Consider the following 25,338-nt stretch of genomic DNA (forward strand, 5'->3'; position numbering starts at 1 on the left):
GGAGCACTTATAGGCAGGAGAAGGAAAGTTGCAGTATTTAATAGGGTAATAGGATAGTCAGATGCTGATTTACCCCCAGATGCACTTTCAGGCTTTAAGCTAAAAAGTGGATCTTTTATAGGTTAAAAAATTCTATTCCCAGAGAATTACTCAGATCATTATCCTACTAAATGAGTAAACTTTCTTTCTCTTTAGAGATGGGATGTCTAAGAAACCATGAAAAATCTTAGCACTATTGATGAATTTGTGCTGCTGGGGTTGTCTACTGACCCGGATATCCAGACCATGCTCTTTGTTCTCTTCTTGGGGATTTACCTCCTGACCCTGATGGGGAACCTGATGATGATCCTGGTAATCAGGGCTGATCCTCAACTGCACACGCCCATGTACTTCTTCCTTGGTCATTTGTCTTTCCTGGACATATGCTACTCTTCAGTCACTGTGCCCAAGATGCTACAGAATTTCCTGTCTCTGAGGAAAACCATTTCAGTGTGGGGATGCATTACCCAGAGTTTCTTTTTCATTTTCTCTGGAGCCACTGAGAGCTGCCTGCTCTCTGCTATGGCCTATGACCACTATGCTGCCATCTGTCACCCTCTGCTCTACACTATGATCATGAATGGACCTCTGTGCACTGCAATGGTCAGCGCAGCATGGGTGATGGGGTTTCTGAGCTCACTAGTGAATAATCTTTGTACCCAGAACTTACAGTTCTGTGGTCCCAATATCATCTCCCACTTCAGTTGTGAACTGCCTTCACTCTTCCCTCTGTCCTGCAGTGACACCATGCCTAACACCATCCTGCTGGCTGGGTCCACTGCATTTCTAGGACTTGTGACACTCCTCCGATCCTCTTCTCTTACTCAAAAATTATTCTTGCCATTTTAAGTATCTCCTCCTCTAAAGGCCAAGGCAAAGCCTTCTCCACCTGCTCCTCCCACCTCACCGTGGTGCTCTCGTTCTATGGGACGGCTCTATTCAGGTACATCAGCCCCTCTTCAGGATCAGTCCTGGAGCGAGTTGTTTCCATACAATATGGTGTGATCACATCCTTGATAAACCCCCTCATTTACAGCTTCAAGAACCAAGAGGTGAAGGCAGCTCTGCAGAGGATACTGAGGCAGCAAATATGTGTCTCAGGGTAAGAAATGATAATAGGTCCTTTTTTCTACAAGAGAAGCAATCTACAAGGGAAGATAAATATATAAACAGAGCTCCTATGGAACTTGAATTTTAATTTAATTTACTATACTTATTTCTTATTCAAAGTGAAATGTCTTCCAAATAGTCAGAAAAATTAATGACCCATTCTGGGTCTGAGCATACAAGTTCAGAGACATCAGCTCCTACCACAGCCTTGGAAACTAATCAGAAGAGTGACTTCACTACAGTTGAGCAGGTAGAACAAGAAGAATGACCTTGGCAAGAACAGAGCTCCCTGATCCCAGGAGTTTAGCTGTGGAGCTACACAAGGGAGCCCATTAGTAGAAGGGTAAAGAAGAAGTAACCTAGATACATTTAAGGTTTCAGAATGAGATAATTCATTACATTTCATTCACCTGACCTGGTGGCACCACCGGCATTAAATGGCATGTGCGCCTGCAAATAGCCAAAGAACAGTGAAAGCAAAGATTAAACATATTAAATATCAATGCAGATGAATAGCAGATGAATGGATAAATAAAATATGGTACATGCATACAATGGAGTACTATTTAGTTTAAAAAAGAAGGAAAGTCTGCAATGTGTGACAACATACATGAACCTTGAAGACATTTTATTAAATGAAAAGAGGCAGTCAGAGGAGAAAAACTGCTTAATTCTATCTATTTGAGGTATCTTAGGAGGTCAAACTCATAGAAGCAGAAAGTAGAATGGTGGTTTCCAGGGCCTGGGCGAAGGGAAACTGGGAAATTAATGTCAATGAGCATAGACTACCAGTCATGCAAGATAAAAAGCAGATCTGCTGCACTGCAATGTGCATATAGTTAACTACTAAACATCTAAAAAATTAAGAGAGTAAAATCTACAATAAATAAGTAAGAATGAACATATTATTATACTAAATATGGGCAACCTCTTGCCTGGAGACATAACTTCATTTTAACACTATCATACTTGATATATATACATATGTAAGTCAGATAAAAAATCATTAGAAGTAGCATAATGTAAATTAACATGTCAAGAGCATTATATTATTGAATATGAACCGATTAGGTTAGAACAGTTCTTTATACCATACACATAAATAAACAAAAAAATGGCTTAAAGACTCAAGTACAAGCTATGACACCATAAAACTTCATTTGAGAACTTAGGCAAAACATTCTCTGACATAAATGATACCATATTTTCTTAGGTTAATCTCTCCAGGCAAAAGAAATAAAAGCAAAAATATACAAACGGGACCTAATCAAACTTACAAGCTTTTGAACAGCAAAGAAATCATAAACAAAACAGAAAGACAACCTGTAGAGCATGGGAAACTATTTGCAAATGACTGACCAGCAAGTGCTCAACTTCTAAAACATACAAACATCTCATATAACTTAATATTTAAAAAAAAAACAATTAAAAAATGGGAAGAAGCCCTACATAGACATTTCTCCAAAGAAGACATACAGATGTCCAACAGGACACGAAAAGATGCTCAACACTGCTAATTAGAAGAGAAACACAAATAAAAACTTCACTAAGTATCACCTCACACCAGTCAGAATGATCATCATTAAATCAGTTCTGGAGGTGTGAACAAAAGGAACCTTCCTATACTGTGGACAGGAATGTAAATTGGTATGACACGAAAGCAAGCAGTATGGAAATTGCTTACAAAACTAAAAATAAAGTTACCATGTGATCCAGTAATCCCAATCTTGGGCATATATCTGGAAAAGATGAAAATGCTAGTTCAAAAAATTACACGCACCCCAGTGTTCATAGCAGCACTATTTACAATAGACAAGACATGGAAGCAACGTAAGTGTCCATCAACAGATGAATGATTAAAGATGTAGTACATATAAACAATGGAATATGACTCAGCCATAAAAGAAGAATGACATGATGCCATTTGCAGAAATGTGGATGGACTTGGAGGGCATTATGCTATGTGAAATAAATCAGACTGAGAAAGACAAATACTATATGGTACCATTGTATGTGAAATATAAAAAATATGACTAGTGAATAAACAAAGAAGCAGGCTCACAAATATAGAGAACAAAACAGTGGTTGTCAATGGGGAAAGAAAAGGCAGAGGGGCAATATAGAAGTAGGGGATTAGGAGGTAGATACTATTTGGTAAATAATTAGCTACAAGGATATACTGTATAACAAAGGGAATATCACAAATATTTTATAACTATAAATGGGGTATAACCTTTAATGAATGTGAGTCACTATATTATACACCTGTAATTTATACTTTATATTTCAATAAAAGCATTCATTAAAATAAAATTAAGTTTAAAAAAATACTGACAATTCATTGTTAGTATAATGTTAGATATCAGCATATTGCCGATATTTTATCAAGTTATAGCTATCCATTTTAGTTATAAAGGTATACTATCAAAATAGATATTGATTATCATAAAGTAGATTTTCACCATTTATTGATGTTACTATATATCTTCTTATTGAATGATTTATAAAAATTTTTAATACTAAACAATTATTACATTAATGGGAAAGCACATTCATGAATATTCTTTTCATACTCCATTAAATTATTTGTATTGGAGAAGTACTCACCTGCATATTTATTATTAAAATAACTCTTATTTAGGTGTTAGTATGAAGATATTGTTATTCTACTCATTGCATGATGAAATCTTTTATAATGTTGACTTTCACTTATTTCCTTTGCCCAATACTTTAAAAAATGTGTATACGTTTGCCACCATCATTGTCCCTTTGGCCATATTTCATGCTGTTTCCATGTTTTTGCTGCCTTCATTTTGAAACTGAACTTTGTAGCCTTACAAGATCATGATGGCTTTGTCTTCATTCTGGGTTATACCTCTTATCATTATAAATGTAGCTTTTTTTTACTTTAATTTTTCTTTAGAATTCCATATTCTATAATGTTAATATATATAATTATTTGGAACTTCCAGGTTGGTTAATATATGGCAATTCAGAGAGGGCCAGGAACTCACACTACTTCCTGCAGCATACCAAAGCATCTTTTACCATAAACCTCTTCCCACTGGCCACAAAATTCCATCTATCTGTCAACACTGGGGGGAGGTGGATGTCATCTCCCATTAGGCATCAGCTGGGACCTTTGGCCACTTGCTCCCAAGAAGCCAATCCTTATTTCTAAGCCACTATGGAGAACAGTGTGGAGATTCCTTAAAAAACTGGAAATAGAACTGCCTTATGATCCAACAATCCCACTGCTGGGCATACACACCGAGGAAACCAGAATTGAAAGAGACACGTGTACCCCAATGTTCATAGCAGCACTGTTTATAATAGCCAGGACATGGAAGCAACCTAGATGTCCCTCAGCAGATGAATGGATAAGAAAGCTGTGGTACATATACACAATGGAGTATTACTCAGCCATTAAAAAGAATACATCTGAATCAGTTCTAATGAGGTGGATGAAACTGGAGCCTATTATACAGAGTGAAGTAAGCCAGAAAGAAAAATACCAATACAGTATACTAATGCATATATATGGAATTTAGAAAGATGGTAACAATAACCCTGTATACGAAACAGCAAAAGAGACCCTGATGTATAGAACAGTCTTTTGGACTCTGTGGGAGAGGGAGAGGGTGGGATGATTTGGGAGAATGGCATTGAAATATGTATAATATCATATATGAAACGAGTTGCCAGTCCAGGTTCGATGCACGATACTGGATGCTTGGGGCTGGTGCACTGGGACGACCCAGAGGGATGGTATGGGGAGGGAGGAGGGAGGAGGGTTCAGGATGGGGAACACGTGTATACCTGTGGCAGATTCATTTTGATATATGGCAAAACCAATACAATATTGTAAAGTTAAATAAAATTAAATTAAAATCTCAAAAAAAAAAAAATAAAGTGATAGAATGAGGAGTTGAAGACGAGATGGGAGAATAAAAGGACTCAAGCTCACCTCTTCTTCCCAAAACATGAAAATCAAAACTACCTGGGCAAAAAAATCAACAAAAAATTCTGGAACCTACCAAAAATGATATTCTACATCCAAAGACAATGTAGAAGGCATGGGAGACTTCCCTGGTGATCCAGTGCTTAAAGCTTGAAAAATAATTCAGACTAATGATGGTAAAACTGATCCAAAATCTCAGAAAAAGAATAGAGGCACAGACCAAAAGATAGAAGAAATATTTAACAAGAGCTAAAATATATAATGAACAAACAGAGTTGAACAATCAGTTCAGTTCAGTTCAGTCGCTCAGTCATGTCCAACTCTTTGCAACCCCATGAATCACAGCATGCCAAGCCTCCCTGTCCAACACCAGCTCCCAGAGTTCACCCAGACTCACGTCCATTGAGTCAGTGATGCCATCCAGCCATCTCATCCTCTGTCGTCCCCTTCTCCTCCTGCTCCAAATCCCTCCCAGCATCATAGCCTTTCCCAATGAGTCAACTCTTCACATGAGGTGGCCAAAGTACTGGAGTTTCAGCTTTAGCATCATTCCTTCCAAAGAAATCCCAGGGCTGATCTCCTTCAGAATGGACTGGTTGGATCTCCTTGCAGTCCAAGGGACTCTCAAGAGTCTTCTCCAACACTACACTTCAAAAGCATCAATTCTTCAGTGCTCAGCCTTCTTCACAGTCCAACTCTCACATCCATACATGACCACAGGAAAAACCATAGCCTTGACTAGACGAACCTTTGTTGGCAAAGTAATGTCTCTGCTTTTCAATATGCTATCTAGGTTGGTCATAACTTTCCTTCCAAGGAGTAAGTGTCTTTAAATTTCATGGCTGCAGTCACCACCTGCAGTGATTTTGGAGCCCAAAAAAATAAAGTCTGACACTGTTTCCACTGTTTCCCCATCTATTTCCCATGAAGTGATGGGACTGGAGTTGAACAATAAAATAACTGAAATGAAAAATACACTAGAAAGCAAAATAAAGGGACAGGAAAATGGATAAGTGAGCTGGAAGATATATTGGTGAAAATAACTGCCACAAACAGATTAAAGAAAAAATAATGAAAAAAAAACAAGGATAGTTTGAGAGACCTCTAGAACAACAGTAAACACATCCACATTATAGGGGTCCCAGTAGGAGAAGAGAAAGAAAAAGGGCCTCAAAATATTTGAAGATAATAGCTGAAAAATTCCATAACATGGGACAGGAAAAGGTCACCAAAGCCCAGGAAGCACAGAGTCCCATACAGGATAAGCCCAAACACCAATACAAATATTAATCAAACTGACAAAAATAAAAGAAAGAAAATATTAAAAGCAACAAGGGATAAGCAACAAATAACATACAAGGAAATCCCCATAAGGTTAAACTCTTCAGGCCAGAAGAGAGTGGTAGAATATATTTAAGGTAATAAAAGAGAAAAATCTAAAACCAAGAAAACTCCACCCACCAAGGCTCTTATTCAGATATGATGGAGAAATTAACAGATTTACATACAAGGAAATGCTTATCGAATTTAGCAGCACTAAACCAGCTTTACTCCAAATGCCAAAAGAACTACTCTAGGCCAAAAAGAAAAGGCCACAACTAGAAACAAAAAAATCACAAATAGGAAAGTTCACCTGTCAAGGCAAGCATACAGTAAAGATAGGAAATCATCTACACACAAATATGTACCAAAGTCAGGAACCATGAGAAGAGAGTACAAATGCAAGATATTGAAAATGCATTTTAAATTAAGAGACCAGCAACTTAAAACAATCTTGTATATATATAGTCTGGTATATCAAAACAGTGAAAACCACAAACAAAAAATCATAATAGATACACATACACACCAAAAAAAAAAGGGGGTGGGGAATCTAAACACAACACTATAGATAGTTATCAAATCACATGAGAAGAGAACAAAAAAAAAAGGTAAGAAAAAAGACTGAAAAAAATTAAAAACAATTACAAGATGGCAATAAGAAATGCATATTTGTAATTATTTTAAAAGTAAATGGAATAATTGCTCCTACCAAAAGAAATCGACTGGCTAAATTGATACAAAAGCAAGATCCATATATTTTTTTCTACAAAAGACCAGCTCAGATGTAGAGACACTATATACCTACATGTAAGACTGCATACATAAAACACTTAAAGGAAAAATAGGCAGAATACTCTTTGACATACATTGCAGCAATCTTTTTGGATTCACCCCCCTAATGAAAATAAAAACAAAAATAAATAATTGGGATTGAATTGAACTTAAAAGCTTTTGCATGGCAAAGGAAGCCACAAATAAAACAAAAAGACAACCCACAGATAGGAGAAAATATTTGTAAATGAAGCAACCAACAAGGGATTAATCTGTAACATACATGAACAGCTCATGCAGCACAATATCAAAGAAATAAACAACCCAATCAAAAAATGGGAAGAAGATATAAATAGACATTTCTCCTAAGAAGACAAATAGATGGGCAAAATCTCATGAAAAGATGCTCAGCAGTAATAATTATTAGAAAAAAGTAAATCAAAACTACCATAAGGTATCACCTCCACCCATCAAAATGGCCTTCATCAAATAGGCTACAATGTTGAAAAGTGTGGAGGAAAAGGAACCCTCCTACATTGTTGGCAGGAATGTAAATTGGTATAACCACTATGGAGAATAGTATGGAAGTTCCTTAACAAACTAAAAATAGAATTAACATATGATCCAGCAATCCTGATCCTGGACATATATGCAGAGAAAACCATAATTCAAAAAGATACGTGCATTCCAGTGTTCACTGCAGTGCTATTTACAATAGCCAAGATGTGGAAGCAACTCAAATGCCCAGACGAATGGCTAAAGATGTGATACATATATACAATGGAATATTATTCAGCCATAAAAATGAATGAAATGATGCCATTGCAGCAACATGGATGGACCTAGAGATTATCATATTAAGTGAGGTAAGTCGGACAGAGAATGACGAGTATTATGTGATATGACTTACTTGTGGAATCTAAAAAGATGATACAAATGAAGTTATTTAGAAAAGAGAAACAGACTCACAGACTTAGAAAACAAACTTATGGTTACCAAAGAGGAAAGATGGGAGGGACACATAAATTAAGATTTGGGTAACATATATACAATCCTATATATAAAATAATCAACAAAGACCTACTGTATAGCACAGGGAACTCTACTCAATAGTCAGTAAAAACCTGTATGAGAAAAGAATCTGATAAAGAATAGATATATGTATGTGTATAACTGAATCACCTTGCTATACACTGGAAACTACATAACATTGTAAATCAATCATACTCCAATTAAATTAAATTTTAATTAAATTACAAGAACATTTTCACTTGTTCTTTATTTTCCGATAATTTCACCATATATATCTTTATAAATCTATCACTTTAGTTTTAATGTTTCCATATTATTGTGTTATATGTCAATTATCTTTAAGCAACATATCATTAGATTTTTGTTTCTTAATTCTGTACCTTTTAATTAGGATATTTAAAATATTGTATTTACCACCACTTTGATTTTTATTTATTATTTTACAGTCATAAATTATGGGTTTACTTATTTCTGATGTCTCAATTGATAGTTTTGTTGTAAACTTCCTTTCTCTACTCTTATTTTTGCCATGAAAATAGGCATAAAGCCACTGTTTATTGAGTTATTAGGCAGCACTTTTCTGTATATTATAAAAACATTATTAGGCAAACTTGAAGGCAGACATTCTTTTCATACGTGAAAAAACTGAGGGTTACTGAGAACATTAACTTCCCCTAGGTCACTTAGCCAGTGAGTGATAAGAGTCAGGACTGAAATCTAGAATGTCTATATTACAAAATACAAATTCATGACCACTGTGTTTCTCTCTCTCTCTCTCCCATTCAATGTTTTATCATCTGCAATGAATTGAAAAATATAGATCGTGAGCTTCTCATTATAAAATAGTCTACTGAGCATATGATGCAGTCTTTCTTTCATGAACCAAATGTTGGAAAATATCAAAGAGGAATTTTTAAGTGAATTCATCTATTGTCAAACGAAAAGCGTGATAACTTAGAGGGGCAGATTAAGGAGTTACTGAGAAACAGAAAGCCAGTTTGATGATATTAAGGTGGAAACAGTAACTAGAAAATATTCAGGGTCCAGCAGGAACGAACCAAAACAAAAAGGTAGGAGGGACAACTAGGAAGTTTCCCAAGTGGATGAGTAGAAGTCATGGGCAGGGGAAAATCAAAGGGCACCAAGAGGAACTTTGGTTGGAGTAATGTGTGAGCAAACACATGTGGCATTAGACAGAAAGTGGCAACAGGGTGACATGTTTCCTTATAGGAGCAGAGCTTGAAATGAAGAGAAAGCTCATTGCCTCCCAGTGGCGGACGATGTCAGGGAAGAATAAGTAATAGTGGAGGCCAGAAGAATTGCTAATGCACCCTATCTGGCAGCATGTTGCTGCTGCTGCTGCTGCTAAGTCGCTTCAGTCGTGTCCAACTCTGTGCGACCCCATAGATGGCAGCCCACCAGGCCCCACCATCCCTGGGATTCTCTAGGCAAGAACACTGGAGTGGGTTTCCATTTCCTCCTCCAATGCATGAAAGTGAAAAGTGAAAGTGAAGTTGCCTAGTCGTGTCCGACTCTTAGTGACCCCATGGACTGCAGCCTACCAGGCTCCTCCACATGGGATTTTCCAGGCAAGAGTACTGGGGTGGGTTGCCATTGCCCTACACCCACATAAATCAAATCTCTTTCATAAGAGTATGGAGAACAGGCTGTAGAAGCTACTTCTACAATAGTTGTCCTGAAAATGGGGATTCCCAAGCAGAGGTGCATGACTATGTAGTTGGGAACCTCAATTGCAAAGTTTATAATTAAAATAGCAACAACAACAAAAAAGTGTACATAACACAGTGACAAAATTCCTGGAGCGTATGTGAAAAAAAAATTAAACTGCAAGCCAAAAGAGAAAATTCAAAGAAAGAACAAATTGTAAAGCTAACTCCCAAATTAATATATTTATTAAAAAAAAGAAAGAAGAACACCAGTTGGAATCTCAAAGGAATTTTTCAAACTATGAATCTGATTATGAAGTAATATTATAAGAATGAGAAAACAAAACATAAACTAGAAAGTATAAAAGTAACAGTCTGTCACTACCAGGTATTAAAACATATATTACATCTGTATACATTCATTAAAATAGTATAGCCCTGCAGTTAAAAACAGATCAAGGTATAGAAGAGGAAACCTCGAAATAAAAATCAGTAAATACAGAAATTTAAAACAAGTTTATAAGCCCTCGTCTCCAATTCCAAAATCTCTAAAGTCTCTGAAAATCGAACATTTTTCCCCAAAACTAATTTGGAGGTAAAATTGGAAAGTAACGGACATGACACTATTTGTAGCCTTTTACAACCCCATGTAGAAGAGGTACTTAAAAGTTTCATTATAGAAATAGTAATGTGTTTGACTAAGGGTACACCAGAGATGTTATATAATATGTAGTATATTCCATATGTATCTTTTCTGAAAGGTTGAGACCATACCAGAAATTAAAATCTTGATAAATGAGAATAAAATTTTCACTAATTTGTTCTGTTTCTGTCTCATAAAGGCTCCTAACCTCTGAGTGTTTCTATGTATAAAATCCTTTAATGGCAATGGACTTTACTACTCAGAAAAGGGCTCCAAACTCTACTATCTATTTTTTAATTACTTTATTTATTTTAATTGGAGGCTAATTACTATACAATATTGTAGTAGTAGGCTTCCTATGGAAGAAAGAAGGTTTACTAATGGTTTCTGGTCTATTTTAAATGGATAAACATCAGTGATTTCTACATATAAATAGAATGCATAAGCCTGATAGAAAAGAAGAGGCAAGGGAAGAGGAAAGAATATGGTTGATTCAGAGAGATGCTCAAAAAGAAGGGTTAAGATGGGATCCAGAAAACAGAGGCACTGACCAGAGATGGAAAAGGGTCTCCTTTCCAAGCTGCATGCATGCTTAGTCCTTCAGTCATGTCTGACTCTTTGTGACCCCATGGACTGTAACCCGCCAGGCTCCGGTGTGCATGGGATTCTCCAGGCATGAAAACTAGACAGAGTTGCCATGCCCTCCCCTCCAAGGGATATTCCCAACCCAGAGATAGAACCTGCATCTCTATGTCTCTTGCATTGGCAGGCGGGTTCTTTACCATTAGCACTACCTGGGAAGCTCCCTCCCCAAGCTGGAGGGAAGAAAAGAAGAATAACTCCATGTGTGGGGTTAAGGAGTTAGAGATCACCCACAGCATGAACAGACACGTTTCCTCTGCCCTTTATCAGCTGAGAGTTAGGAGTAGGTAAATTCAGGAAAGTAATGAAGTGACTGAACTTGTCATGGTGGGAATGGAAAGAGTATATATGAAGTGAAGAGAGAAGGGGATGTGTATTTAGTATCCCAGGACTATAAGGGAATAAAACAGCCCTAAGAGAGTCTCACTGGAGAAGGAAATGGCAACCCACCCCAGTGTTCTTGCCTGGAGAATCCCAGGGATGGGGGAGCCTGGTGGGCTGCCGTCTTGGGGTCACACAGAGTCGGACACGACTGAAGTGACTTAGCAGCAGCAGCAAGAGAGCCTCACACACTGGAATTTACCTGGTTCCCTATTAGCAAAGCCATTTATACCTAGGAGCATCCTCAGAACTGTGTCTTCCACTGGCCACAGCAGGACTAGTAGCTTGCCCATCTCTAGACTGAGAATCACTTTGGCTCTGACCACTGCTGCCTCTCTCATGGGCAATGAACTGATCCTGGTTCCCAAGAGTTCTTATTTGATATCCTTTTCCAGGGCTAAGCTGGCATAAGATTGCCAACAAGCTGATGAAGAGGGAGACATAAGTCATACAAACTGGACAGGCACTTTTCTCAGGTTTAAAAGTGAAAAATGAGAGTATAATGATAAGGAAGAGTGGCAAATACTCTAAGATGACCAAAAGACTCAAAACAGCATCAACTGGATGCAAGGATACTTTTCAGCCTTTACCCAGAAGTGACCTTGAGGTGACCTTGCTTTGAGTCTGAATATGACTTCAGACCTTGCATTGACTGTGAAGAAAGCCTGCTGTGTGCAGATCCAGTTAGAGTCCTCTGCAGAACACCCCCACTGCTGGAATATGTTTTAACATATACACCCTTCTTTTTCAGGTAGTTGACAGCCTGGCTCACATTGCAGAGTACATTTTGGACCAAGTACAGCCCTGCCCAATGAGGAGGTAAGTGAGCCAGAAAAACAGCTAAATAGAAGGATCTTACTGGCAAAAGTTGTAAATTTCTTATTAAAACTGGCAACTGAACCCATGATGGGGAAGATTATTGCTCAAAGTTGCAAAACTGTCCTACAAGTAGTAACTGTCCTACAAGTTTGAACTCTCACTTATTTGCCCATTTAGGATTTTCCTCTACTGTTTCTTTTTGTACCAGGGGTTTGAACCACACATAGAAACATTTTCTGAGATGGAGGATGGATGAAGTTTATTAGGAGACCAAAGAGGGAACTCTTTCTCCATACCTCTTTGCAGATTCCCTATGTCATATGTTTTGAAAGTGATTTCATTGGCTATATATTTTGTCCATGGAACAAAAAGCCCACCAAAGAAATTACATATGTATAAAACAGATAAATGGAATGCTATGGTGAGGATGGTAGTTTGGGGTGGGGTGGGGAGACACAGAAACTCAATTCTGTTGGTGCCTAAAGCACCAGAACACCATGTTTGGGCTCCAAGGAGCCCAAAAAAGACTCTGGAAAAATTTCACTAGAGATCAGGATACTGTGGATTCCTAAAGTTCATTGAGGCCTCCAGATGGAATCAAAATGTAAGCATAATAGCTTTTGGGAAAGTGTAATAAGTGTGGGAAGATTTTTCTATAAGTTAAATTTGCTGCTGTTCTGAAAAAGGAAAAGAATAAATTGTACTTTGCATGAGTAAATCTTAATCCTTAATGCGTCAGTGCCAGGGCTTCTTCAGATGCTTCAGATAGGGAAATGAGAGGGAAAACTAAAAGGGCCATTACTGCTACCATGATCCCCCACCTCTGTCAACTTCTCACCTTTCAGCCTGGATTGCTCTTAGTTATCAATCTGGCTTTTCCTTGGTCTTCTCTTCCTAGCATTTTCCCTGGCCTAGAAGCCCCCATCTTTGTTGCAAGAGGTAAAATCTCTCATACCATATGTCCAGGAGTAGCAGGTCATCCTGGATAAGGAGAAGCTTCAGACATGGTCAATGGGCCAAACTCCCAAAGTCACCTCACATTCCTCCCTGGGCTCCCAAGTTCCCTCAGGAGAAAGCAAAGTATCCATAGACTATAAAGTCTATGTCAGTATATGTCACAACCTTTCTGATCTTCAAAAATGAGGTATCACCTATGTTACAAGGTTGGGTAGGATTAAATGAAATCAACACTTTGTTATAGTCCTTGGCATAAATTATGCATTAAATAAATAATAGTTATTATCATATGAATAAAGATGTAAGTGACCAATGCAAAGAAATAGAGGAAAACAACAGAATGGGAAAGACTAGAGATCTCTTCAAGAAAATTAGAGATACCAAGGGAACATTTCATGCAAAGATGGGCTCGATAAAGGACAGAAATGGTATAGACCTAACAGAAGCAGTAGATATTAAGAAGAGGTGGCAGGAATACACAGAAGAACTGTACAAAAAAGATTTTCATGACCAAGATAATCACGATGGTGTGATCACTGACCTAGAGCCAGACATCCTGGAATGTGAAGTCAAGTGGGCCTTAGAAAGCATCACTACGAACAAAGCTAGTGGAGGTGATGGAATTCCAGTTGAGCTATTTCAAATCCTGAATGATGATGCTGTGAAAGTGCTGCACTCAATATGCCAGCAAATTTGGAAAACTCACAGCAGTGGCCACAGGACTGAAAAAGTCAGTTTTCATTCCAATCCCAAAGAAAGGCAATGCCAAAGAATGCTCAGACTACCACACAATTGCACTCATCTCACACGCCAGTAAAGTAATGCTCAAAATTCTCCAAGCCAGGCTTCAGCAATACATGAACCGTGAACTTCCAGATGTTCAAGCTGGTTTTAGAAAAGGCAGAGGAACCAGAGATCAAATTGCCAACATCCACTGGATCATCAAAAAAGCAAGAGAGCTCCAGAAAAACATCTATTTCTGCTTTATTGACTATGCCAAAGCCTTTGACTGTGTGGATCACAATAAACTGTGGAAAATTCTGAAAGAGATGGGAGTACCAGACCACCTGATCTGCCTCTTGAGAAATCTGTATGCAGGTCAGGAAGAAACAGTTAGAACTGGGCATGGAAGAACAGACTGGTTCCAAATAGGAAAAGGAGCACATCAAGGCTGTATATTGTCACCCTGCTTATTTAACTTATATGCAGAGAACATCATGAGAAACGCTGGGCTGGAAGAAGCACAAACTGGAATCAAAAATGCCGGGAGAAATATCAATAACCTCAGATATGCAGATGACACCACCCTTATGGCAGAAAGTGAAGAGGAACTCAAAAGCCTCTTGATGAAGGTGAAAGTGGAGAGTGAAAAAGCTGGCTTAAAGCTCAACATTCAGAAAACGAAGATCATGGCATCTCGTCCCACACTTCATGGGAAATAGATGGGGAAACAGTGGAAACAGTGTCAGACTATTTTTCTGGGCTTCAAAATCACTGCAGATGGTGACTGCAGCCATGAAATTTAAAGACGCTTACTCCTTGGAAGGAAAGTTAGGACCAACCTAGATAGCATATTCAAAAGCAGAGACATTACTTTGCCAACAAAGGTCCGTCTAGTCAAGGCTATGGTTTTTCCAGTGGTTACATATGGATGTGAGAGTTGGACTGTGAAGAAAGCTGGGCGCCGAAGAATTGATGCTTTTGAACTGTGGTGTTTGAGAAGACTCTTGGGAGTTCCTTGGACTGCAAGGAGATCCAACCAGTCCATTCTGAAGGAGTTCAGCCCTGGGATTTCTTTGGAAGGACTGATGCTAAAGCTGAAACTCCAGTACTTTGGCCACCTCATGCGAAGAGTTGACTCATTGTTAAAGACTCTGATGCTAGGAGGGATTGGGGGCAGGAGGAGAAGGGGACGACAGAGGATGAGATGGCTGGATGGCATCACCGACTCAATGGACGTGAGTCCGAGTGAACTCCGGGAGTTGGTGATGGACAGGGAGGCCTGGAGTGCTGCGGTTCACGGGATCGCAAAGAGTCACACATGACTGAGCAACTGAACTGAACTGAATATTCCATTGTGTATGTGTACAACAGCTTTCCTATCCATTCATCTGCTGATGGACATCTGGGTTGCTTCCATGTCCTGGCTATTATAAACAGTGCTGCGATGAACATTGGGGTACACGTGTCTCTTTCAGTTCTGGTTTCCTCGGTGTGTATGCCCAGCAGTAGCACTGCTGGGTCATGTGGCAGCTCAATTTCCAGTTTTTAAAGGAATCTCCACACTGTTCTCCATAGTGCCTGCACTAGTTTGCATTCCCACCAACAGTGTAAGAGGGTTCCCTTTTCTCCACACCCTCTCCAGCATTTATTGCTTGTAGACTTTTGGATCGCAGCCATTCTGACTGGCATGAAATGGTACCTCATTGTGGTTTTGATTTGCATTTCTCTGATAATGAGTAATATTGAGCATCTTTTCATGTGTTTGTTAGCCATCTGTATGTCTTCTTTGGAAAAATGTCTGTTTAGTTCCTTGGCCTTAAAAATATACAAGCAACTCCTACAGCTCAATTCCAGAAAAATAAAAGACCCAATCAAGAAGTGAAAACAGATTTTAGAGCAATGGTAAAATAATTAGGAAAAATGTACAAAACTGTTGACACTCAATACATCACAAATATTCATTTACCATAAATTTTATTCTTATGCATATATAGAGGGATTTTTAACTTTCATAAAGTATTTTCTGGATTATATTTAACTACATTTGACCTCATTTTTACCCCATTTTGCATGTGAGAAAAGTTATGTCTTGAATAGATTTCACAGCCACTAATCAGCAAGGACAGTATCATTATGAGTCCACTACTCATTTTACTATCACAGCAGCTGCTATAAAACTTTAGGACATATTGCAAATTAATTTTTGTTGTTGTTCAGTTGCTCAGTAGTGTCCATCTCTTTGTGACCCCATGGACTTCAGCACACCAGTCTCCCCTGTCCTTCGTCATCTCCTGGAGCTTGCTCAAACTCAAGTCCGTTGAGTTGGTGATGCCATCCAACCATCTCATTCTTTGTTGTCCCCTTCTCCTGCCTTCAATGTTTCCCAGCCTCAGGGTCTTTTCTAATGAGTTGGCTCTTTGCATCAGGTGGCCAAAGTATTGGAGCTTCAGTTTCAACATCAGTCCTTTCATTGAATATTCAGGGCTAATTTCCTTTAGGATTGACTGGTTTGATCTCCTTGCGGTCCAAAAGGACTCTCAAGAGTCTTTTCCAATACCACAGTTCAAAAGCATCAACTCTTCGGTGCTCAGCGTTCTTTATGGTCCAACTCTCACATCCATACATGACTACTGGGAAAACCATAGGTTAGACTATATGGACCTTTGTTGGCAAAGTGATGTCTCTGCTTTTTAATACACTGTCTAGGTTTGTCTTAACTTCTCTTCCAAGAAGCAAGCATCTTTTAATCTCATGGCTACAGTCACCATCTTCAGTGATTCTGGAACCCAAGAATATAAAATCTGTTACTGTTTCCATTGTTTCCCCATCTATTTGCCATGAAGTTTTGGGACCGGATGCCATGATCTTCATTTTTTGAATGTTGAGTTTTAAGCCAGCTTTTTCACTCTCCTCTTTCACCTTCCATCAAGAGGCTCTTTAGTTCCTCTTTACTTTCTGCCATAAGGACAGAAAGTAAACATCTGCATATCTGAGGTTATTTATATTTCTCCCAGCAATCTTGATTCCAGTTTGAGCTTCCTCCAGCCCAGCATTTCACATTGATGCACTCTGCATATAAGTTAAATAAGCAGGGTGACAGTATACAGCCTTGATGTACTCCTTTCCCAATTTGGAACCAGTCTGTTGTTTCATGTCCAGTTCTAACTGTTGTTTCTTGACCTGCATACAGGTTTCATAGGAGTCAGGTAAGGTGATCTGGTATTCTCATCTCTTTAAGAATTTTCCACAATTTGTTGTGATCCACACAGTCAAAGGCTTTAGTGTAGTCAATGAAGCAGCAGTAGATGTTTTTCTGGAACTCTCTTGCTTTTTCTATAACCCAATGGATGTTGGCAATTTGATCTCTGGTTCCCCTGACTTTTCTAAGTCCAGCTCGAACTGGGAGTTCTTGGTTCACATACAGCTGAAGCCTAGCTTGGAGAATTTTCAGCATTACTTTGCTAGCATATGGAATGAGTGCAATCGTGTGGTAATTTAAACATTCTTTGACACTACCCTTTCTGGGATTGAAATGAAAACTGGTCTTTCCACTCCTGTGACCACTGCTGAGTTTTCCAAATTTGCTGGCATATTGAGTCTAGCACTTTAACAGCATCATCTTTTAGAATATGAAGTAGCTCAGCTGGAATTCCATCACCTCCACTAGCTTTATTCATAGTGATGGCCCACTTGACTTCACACTCCAAGATGTCTGGCTCTAGGTGAGAGATCACACCATCATGGTGATCTGGTTTATTAAGATCTTTTTTGTACAGTTCTTCTGTGTATTCTTGCCACCTCTTAATATCTTCTGCTTGTTAGGCACATACCATTTCTGTCTTTTATTGTGCCCATTTTGCTTGATAGGTTTCCTTGGTATCTCTAATTTTCTTGAGATCTCTAGTCTTTCCCATTCTATTGTTTTCCTCAATTTCTTTACATTGTTCATTTAAGGGGGCTTTCTTACCTCTCTTTGCTATTCTTTGGAATTCTGCATTCAAATGGGTATATCTTTCCTTTTCTCCTTTGCCTTTCACTTCTCTTCTTTTCTCAGCTATTTGTAAGGCCTCCTCAGACAACCATTTTGCCTTTTTGCACTTTTTTTTCTTGGGGATGATTTTGATCACCACCTTCTGTAGTGTTACAAACCTCTGCTCATAGTTTTGCATGTACTCTATCAGATCTAATTCCTTGAATCTATTTGTCACTTCCACTGTATAATCGTAAGGGATTCAATTTAGGCCATACCCAAATGGCCTAGTGGTTTTCCCTACTTTCTTCAAGTTAAGCCTGAATTTGGCAATAAGGAGCTCATGATCTGAGCCACAGTCCGCTCCCACTCTTATTTTTGCTGACTGTATAGAGCTTCTCCATCTCCAGCTGCAAAGAATATAATCAATCTGATTTTGGTGTTGACCATCTGGTGATGCCCATGTGTAGAGATGTCTCTTGTGCTGTTGGAAGAGAGTGTTTGCTATGACCAGTACATTGTCTTGGAAAAATTCTGTTAGTGTTTGCTCTGCTTCATTTTGTACCCCAAGGCCAAACTTGCCTGTTACTCCAGGTATCTCTTGACTTCCTACTTTTGCATTCTACTCCCCTATAATGCAAATTCATAGGATCAAGGAAACTGGTGATCACTCCTGTACTCCAAAAACCACACTGCTCTAAACCCCAAACTCCTTACATCCAAAAATACTTACTCTGTGTGAGGTACTGGAAAGAGAACGGGCTGTGAAATCAGAAACCCTGGCTAGTTCTGGCTGTGAGACATCTAGTTATGGTACAAGTAAGGTCACCTTTATATCACATGTTGTCCTCAACCTGAAAATATGAAGTCAGATACCAGGTTTCATTGACATGTCAGATGAGATGTACTAGGAATTTAAACTCTTAATTGCTCAGAAGCAGTAACACAGAAAAGGAAGTTTCTTGCTTTGCTTCTGGGTGCCTTTCTACTTGTTGCAACTTCAAGAGTTTCATAGAGTCTTGGATGATATCGGGTACTAAGGAAAGGCTGCTGAAGAGCATGACAGGATAGAGATTGTGAGGCTTTCCTAGTAGCTCAGATGGTAAAGAATCTGCCTGCATGCAGGAGACCCAGGTTCAATCCCTGGGTTGAGAAGATCCCCTGGAGATGGGAATGGCAACCCACTCCAGTATTCTTGACTATAGAATTCCATGGACAGAGGAGCCTGGTGGGCTACAGTCCATGGGTCGCAAAGATAGGACATAACTGAGCCACTAACACACACATGATCTAACAGGTCAGGGGATGACAGTTAAGGGATTGTACTAGGAGGCACCATTCTTTTATTCAACAAATGTTTATTTAAAGCCATCTAGTTGAGTCAACTGCATTGTGACACTTTCATGACCTGCTTCTCTACTCAAAACTTATGGAATGAGTCGTTATTATTGGCAATTTGGATTGCTTTCATGCGGAGGGGGGATGAACAGACAAACATCCTTGCCTGTGTGTAATATAAGTTATAACAGGGAAAAATTATCTTTAATGTACTAGATCCATTATCCATATGTTAGAAAGTGTTAAGTATTGTGAGGGAGCTATGTTCAGCTTAATAGGGAGTATTTAGAGGCAGGAGAAGGAAAGTTGCAGTATTTAATTGGGTAATAGGATTGTCAGATATTTATACTCAGGTTCACATTCTGGCTTAAAGCTAAAAAGCAGATCTTTTAGATTAAAAAAAATTCTATTTGCAGAGAATGACTCAGATCATTATCCCACCAAATAGGTAAATATTTCTTTCCCTTTAGGGATGGAATATGTAAGAAACCATGAAAAACCTTAGCATTATTGACAAATATGTGCTACTGGGGTGGTCTACTGACCCAGATATCCAGATCATGCTCTTTGTTCTCTTCTTGGGGATTTACCTCCTGACCCTGATGGGGAACCTGATGATCCTGGTGATCAGGGCTGATCCTCACCTGCACACACTCATGTACTTCTTCCTTGGTCTTTCAAGGTCCACTCTCTTAGCAAATTTGAAATATACTATGCCGCTAAGTTGCTTCAGTCGTGTCCAACTCTGTGCGACCCCAGAGACGGCAGCCCACCAGGCTTCCCCGTCCCTGGGATTCTCCAGGCAAGAACACTGGAGTGGGTTACCATTTCCTTCTCCAATGCATGAAAGTGAAAAGTGAAAGTGAAGTTGCTCAGTCATGTCCGACTCTTAGTGACCCTATGGACTGCAGCCTACCAGGCTCCTCCATCCATGGGATTTTCCAGGCAAGAGTACTGGAGTGGGGTGCCATTTCTCAAATGCTACTATCTCTATTTTTTTGGATAAAGATAGGCCGAGCACCAAAGACAATGTACTGGTCATAGCAAACACCCTCTTCCAACAACACAAGAGACATCTCTACACATGGGCATCACCAGATGATCAACACCAAAATCAGATTGATTATATTCTTTGCAGCTGGAGATGGAGAAGCTCTATACAGTCAGCAAAAATAAGAGTGGGAGCGGACTGTGGCTCAGATCATGAGTTCCTTATTGCCAAATTCAGGCTTAACTTGAAGAAAGTAGGGAAAACCACTAGGCCATTTGGGTATGGCCTAAATTGAATCCCTTACGATTATACAGTGGAAGTGACAAATAGATTCAAGGAATTAGATCTGATCTGATCAGATCAGATCAGTCGCTCAGTCGTGTCTGACTCTTTGCAACCCCATGAACTGCAGCACACCAGGCCTCCCTGTCCATCACCAACTCCTGAAGTTCACTCAGACTCAGGTCCATCGAGTCAGTGATGCCATCCAGCCATCTCATCCTCTGTCATCCCCTTTGCCTCCTGCCCCGAATCGCTCCCAGCATCAGAGTCTTTTCCAATGAGTCAACTCTTCGCATGAGGTGGCCAAAGTACTGGAGTTTCAGCTTTAGCATCATTCCTTCCAAAGAAATCCCAGGGCTGATCTCCTTCAGAATGGACTGGTTGGATCTCCTTGCAGTTCAAGGGACTCTCAAGAGTCTTCTCCAACACCACAGTTCAAAAGCATCGATTCTTCAGCACTCAGCCTTCTTCACAGTCCAACTCTCACATCCATACATGATCACAGGAAAAACCATAGCCTTGACTAGACGAACCTTTGTTGGCAAAGTAATGTCTCTGCTTTTGAACATGCTGTCTAGGTTGGTCCTAACTTTCCTTCCAAGGAGTAAGTGTCTTTTAATTTCATGGCTGCAGTCACCATCTGCAGTGATTTTGGAGCCCAGAAAAATAAAGTCTGACACTGTGTCCCCATCTATTTCCCATGAAGTGATGGGACCAGATGCCATGATCTTCGTTTTCTGAATGTTGAGCTTTAAGCCAGCTTTTTCACTCTCCACTTTCACCTTCATCAAGAGGCTTTTGAGTTCCTCTTCATTTTCTGCCATAAGGGTGGTGTCATCTGCATATCTGAGGTTATTGATATTTCTCCTGGCAATCTTGATTCCAGCTTGTGCTTCTTCCAGCCCAGAGTTTCTCATGATGTTCTTTGCATATAAGTTAAATAAACAGGGTGACAATAAACAGCCTTGACGTACTCCTTTTCCTATTTGGAACCAGTCTGTTGTTCCATGTCCAGTTCTAACTGTTGCTTCCTCACCTGCATACAAATTTCTCAAGAGGCAGATCAGGTGGTCTGGTATTCCCATCTCTTTCAGAATTTTCCAGTTTATTGTGATCCACATAATCAAAGGCTTTGGCATAGTCAATAAAGCAGAAATAGATGTTTTTATGGAACTCTCTTGCTTTTTCCATGATCCAGTGGATGTTGGCAATTTGATCTCTGGTTCCTCTGCCTTTTCTAAAACCAGCTTGAACATCAGGAAGTTCATGGTTCACATATTGCTGAAGCCTGGCTTGGAGAATTTTGAGCATTACTTTACTAGCGTGTGAGATGAGTGCAATTGTGCGGTAGTTTGAGCATTCTTTGGCATTGCCTTTCTTTGGGATTGGAATGAAAACTGACCTTTTCCAGTCCTGTGGCCACTGCTGAGTTTTCCAAATTTGCTGGCAGAGTACATGAAAAACTATGAGCAGAGGTTTGTAACACTGTACAGGAAGTGGTGATCAAAATCATCCCCAAGAAAAAGAACTGCAAAAAGGCAAAATGGTTGTCTGAGGAGGCCTTACAAATAGCTGAGAAAAGAAGAGAAGTGAAAGGCAAAGGAGAAAAGGAAAGATATACCCATTTGAATGCAAAATTCAATGTTACATGACAGCCTGGATGGCAGGGGGGTCTGGGAGAGAATAGATACCTGTATATGTATTGCTCAGTCCCTTTGCTATTCACCTGAAACTATTACAGCATTGTTAATTGGCTATACTCCAATATAAAATAAAAAGTTTAAAAAAAAGAAATAAAGGTAAGATTAAATTCTTCCCAGAAAAACAAAAGAAGAAATAGAAAACCTTAACAGACCAATATAAATAAAGAGATTAGCAGAAAGATAAAATAACCACATTTTTAAAATGTGTAATAGAAGTGAATAGACATTCCCCATAGAGAATATACAAATGGTCAACAGGCATATAAAAAGTGCTAAAAATAGGTAATCATCAGGGAAATGCAAACTAAAAACAATTACATACCACCTCAAACTTATTAAAATGGCTATTATACAAACAAACAAAAGATGGAGTGTTATCAAGGATCTGGAGAAATTAGAAGCTTCTACTGTTGGTGGAAATGTAAATTGGTACAGCAGCTATGGGAAACAGATTCCTCTAAAAACTAGAAATAGAACTACCATATCATTCGACAATCCCACTTGTGGGTATGCAGCCAAAAGAACTGAATGCAGGGTGTCAAAGTGATGTTTGTACATCCATGTTCACTGCACCATTATTCACAGTAGCTAAAATGTGAAAGCAGATAAAGTGCTGACTGATAGATGAAAGGGTAAGCCAAATGTGGTAAGTACATATAATGGAATGTTATTGAGTCTTTAAAAAGAAGGTGTTCCTATCATATGCAACAACATGGATAAACCTGGAGGACATTATAAAAAGATAAGCTCCACAGCAGAATAAATATTGCATGATTCCACTTATGTGAGCTGTCTAAAATAGTCAACCTCATAGAAACAGGGAGTAGAATGATGGTTTCCAGAGGCTGGGAGAAGGATATGGAGGGTGGATGTTCAACAGATATAAAGTTTCAGTTTTGTAAGATAATTAAGTTCTGGAGATCTTCCGTACAAAATCGTGCTGATACTCAACAACGTTGTATTGTACAATTAAAATTTTGTTAAAGAAAGTACATATTATTTGTATTCTTAACATAATAAAAAATAATAATTTAAAAAGCAGAGTTTAATTAATTTAAATTTAATTTAAATCTATTAAATTTGAAATTTAATGATCTCACAAAGATTATAGTAAATTTGGACTCTATCAACTGATATATACAAAATAAAAAGTGGAAGAAGAAATAGATTTCCCTGGCAGTCCAGTGGTCAAGACTCCACACTTCCACTGCTGGCAGCATGGATTCTATCCCTGGGTGGGAAACTAAGATCCCGCATGCCTTGCAATGCAACCAAAAAAAAAAAAAAGAAAGGAAAGAGAGATAAAACAGTTGAAAGTTAAAGTATTACTTGCTCAGTCATGTCTGACTCTTTGCAACCCCACGGTTGCAAAGTAGTTGCAAAGTAGTCTGAGAGGCTCCTGTGTCCACGAAATTCTCCAGGCAAGAATACTGGAGTGGGCTGCCATTTCCTTCCCCAGGGGATCCTTACAACCCAGGGATTGAACTTGAGTCTTCTGCATTGCGGGCAGATTCTTTACCATCTGAGCCGCCAGGAAAGCCCATTGGCATGTATAAATAATAAATAAATATGTACACCTGAAAAAAATAAAAGAGAAAATATCCAAACCTATTACAGTCCTCATTCCTCTACTTGATCATATAGACAAAATTAATATCTATGGCTTCCTTCTCTACTGTTTTATTATTCCTCTGTCCTCAGTCAGAACCTAATTAGTGCTCTTAACCTAGTAAAGTTACTATTTATGAAAAGCCCGAGTTCTAAATATTCAGCCCCCCCCCATTTTTATTTTTTTTTGGTGGTAGTAGTGTGCCATTGTTTTCTATTAACTTAATCTACTATTTGGCATTGAAAGACTAAGAGAAAACCCAGAGCCTTCTCTGTGTTCCAGATCTAGTCTTCCTTGATACCATTTGGTAGCAGCCATCCAATTTCCCCTTCATAATCAGGATCAATCACTCCAGCCAGTTGAGTAAGCTCTTTTTTGTCTGTTGGCTCAGAGGCAAAAGAAGCCCAAAATGGCCAGGTAGCTATCTTACCTTCCCCTTCATAGGAACCATTGTTTTTAACCTGTTTTAAGCATTTCTCCTCAAGGATTAAGATATGAAAACCAGGAGAGTACATACATACAATAACCCAGGATGGGTTATTTTATGTAATAATGAAAGGAACACTTCCACCCTTTTATTCCCAGGCTTCTTTATGTGGGAGATAACAATGGCACCCCACTCCAGTACTCTTGCCTGGGGAATCCCATGGATGGAGGAGCCTGGTGGGCTGCAGTCCATGGGGTCGCTAAAAGTCGGTCATGACTGAGAGACTTCACTTTCACTTTCATGCACTGGAGAAGGAAATGGCAACCCACTCCAGTGTTCTTGCCTGGAGAATCCCAGGGACGGGGGAGCCTGGTGGGCTGCCGTCTATGGGGTGGCACAGAGTCGGACACTACTGAAGTGACTTAGCAGCAGCAGCATATTAATGATATCTGATTCAAGAAAAATATTGCATTCTATAATACTAAATTCCATCCTTTCAGGAAGTTACCTCTCAATTGTGCCACAGCTGAGTCTTCAGTAAGCCTGTCCCATCTTTCAGATATCCAAGCCACTTCTGGCTGGTGGGGCACATGGTAAGCATAATTAAATTCATGGGCATGAGTTTGCTTATTTTTTTTAGGGAGACCATTTAAGATCTACTTTCTCACTAACTTTAATACAGTATTGCTGACTGCTTTCAATATGTTGTACATTATATTTCCAGAACTTACTTATCTTACAACTGGAAGTTTGTACCCTTTGATCAACATCTCATTTCTCTTACCACCTGGCACCTGGAAATCACCATTCAACTCTATTTCTATAAATTCAGTTTTTTTATATCTCAAATATAAGTGAATTAATACAGTATTTGTCTTTTCTTGTCTGACTTATTTCACTTAGAATAATGCCGTCATGGTTCATCCATGTTGTTGCAAAAGGTAGGATTT

The 25,338-nt window shown here is 39.0% G+C and overlaps 1 pseudogene across 1 annotated transcript; it reads left to right on the top strand.

The window, feature by feature from the left end:
- Positions 1-216: 216 nt before the first annotated feature.
- LOC147371716 (olfactory receptor 5BS1-like) lies at positions 217-1,145 on the top strand (annotated as a pseudogene). Its single transcript, XR_015163708.1, has one exon. The product of XR_015163708.1 is annotated as an olfactory receptor 5BS1-like (transcript).
- The last annotated feature ends 24,193 nt before the right edge of the window (positions 1,146-25,338 follow it).

Source organism: Bos grunniens, chromosome 5, assembly GCF_055505025.1.
Source record: "Bos grunniens cultivar Pamir isolate PY7600 chromosome 5, Bosgru_T2T1.0, whole genome shotgun sequence".
NCBI lineage: Eukaryota > Metazoa > Chordata > Mammalia > Artiodactyla > Bovidae > Bos > Bos grunniens.